Source organism: Etheostoma spectabile, chromosome 6 (assembly GCF_008692095.1).
Source record: "Etheostoma spectabile isolate EspeVRDwgs_2016 chromosome 6, UIUC_Espe_1.0, whole genome shotgun sequence".
NCBI classification, from domain to species: Eukaryota; Metazoa; Chordata; class Actinopteri; order Perciformes; family Percidae; genus Etheostoma; species Etheostoma spectabile.
In genome coordinates this window covers 8435824-8437779 of record NC_045738.1, presented here as the reverse complement: position 1 = coordinate 8437779, position 1956 = coordinate 8435824, and the positions used below count along the sequence as shown (strand labels likewise).

At 44.2% G+C, this 1956-nt stretch overlaps 1 protein-coding gene across 1 annotated transcript in view; it reads left to right on the top strand.

The window, feature by feature from the left end:
* Nucleotides 1-1109: 1109 nt before the first annotated feature.
* LOC116691534 (transcriptional repressor scratch 1) overlaps nt 1110-1956 on the top strand; it is a gene marked incomplete in the record, with an annotated part of 9349 nt that continues 8502 nt past the window's right edge. The window contains 1 exon segment of the mRNA XM_032519235.1: nt 1110-1956.

Sequence of the window (1956 nt, the reverse complement as noted above, 5' to 3'; positions counted from 1 at the left end):
CAATACTCTGATGGGGCAAGTGGCGGCAAACCCTCACTGTGCATACTTGTTCTGTGGTTTATCTCTGTAGATCTAGTACATCCACTGAGCTTCTCTTAACCTTTAACAGATGTTCAGCAACTTTCTAACAGCCCAAAGACCTGAGTCAGTGTGCCAGTGTACCTGCCTCATTAAAACAGCAATATGTTTTAATCACTGTTCAGTAATGTGTACTTTCACTCCCTGGGACTAATTAAAATATATTTATACACTGCCATTCCGGGTCTCAAACTGATAAAGTGAGATTATGAACTGCTTCAAACCTGCCAGTATTCATTTTTAAGGTCCCAGACTGTAGTTTACATAATTTGCAAACTTAACAAGGTTTAACATGGTCCATGACTTTTAAAAGGAAATCACTGATTTAATCAAACTTGTTGTTATGCCCTCTAAATTATCACAAACATATCAGAAGCACGTTTGTCTCTTCTTTTTAAATTTTATATTAAAATCATGTTATTTAATTTTCATTCATTTCTCAAAACTATCTTAGTTCTCTTTACATAATGTCGAGCAGACACAATCCTAGACCTTGCCAGTGAACCCAGTGTGACCCTGGAGCAGATATTACTCTACTCCCATATTAATCCGGCAGTCACTGTAAAACAATCCATTTGGTCTACACCCATTTGGCTTTGGGGCCCCATTAATGATAATTTCGAAGCTCTCAACGTGCTAGTTAATATCCCTCCATATAATCAATGTCATCGCGAAAAACAGCAAAAGGGAACATGCTTAGTAGGTGATAAAAGAAAAGAAAACAAAAAAGAAGTATATGGATGGAAAATCATGCACAATGGGACAATATTTAAAATTTGTGTTGAACGCCCGCACGCGTACGCGCGCGCGCACACACACACACACACACACAAAATGAAGAGAGAGGGAAAGGAGGGAGAAAAAGAATGAAAGACAGAGAAAGAAAGAGAAAGGGGGGGTGATAACAGCTTCAATAAATCATCCGGGCCAGTCGCCGCTCCCCGGGGATGTGGGATGGATTAAATTAAGCACTCCCTCTACCCGTGTGTCTATCCATCTCTCTGTCTCTCTCTCTCTCTCTCTCTCACACACACACACACACACACACACACACACACACACACACAGCGCCGTATAAATGCCAACAGCTGATCGCAAGACGGCACACTCACGGGAACACCTCGCGGACGTTGCAGAAAGAGAGAGAGACCGAAGGGAAGAGAGAGAGAGAAGAGAGAGGGATACAGAAAGACGGAAGCTGTTGATCCATTTGGCCACAGGGAATCTTATTGTGATTTTTTACCGACCTGAGTATTAGTCATTTACGGGAATTAAGGACTATTTTTGCGGGAGGGAGAGAAAAGAGCAAGGTGTCCGACATTTTTTGAAAGCTTCCAAAATCGTCCTGTCTTTTTCTCTTCTTTCTATTTTCTTCGCATCCCTCCCTCCTCCTCTTCTTTCTCCCCCATCTCTTCGTCCTCTTCTTTAAAGGAGCCCGGGACCGCTGCACGCGCTACAGGGTGCCTTCCACCGTTATTTATTATTTTTTTTTATTATTTTTGAGTGCTCACGAGCCTCTGCCCCCTGTCCGCGAGCACAGAGTGCGCGTGGCACCCCCGCTGGGAGCTGTCCGGTGCTGAAGTTGCATTTCTCACCCTCTCTGCACGGGGACTAAAGCAGAGAGACAGAGGACAGCCAAAAAGACAGAAACAGAAAAGAAAGACTAACTAAGCGTTGGTTGAACTATTTTACCGGATCAACTCACAGCTCGCGATTCTTCCAAAATCGGAAGACAATCTTCCTCCGGTTCGCCTGTCTTGTTGGTGTGTAACGGGCGAATCAGCACGCTGGCCAGGCCGTCGGCAAACGGCTGTGTTTGTGAGTGTGTCTCGTTGTGTTTGTGAGAGTGTGTGTGTGTGTGTGTGTGTGTGTGTGTGT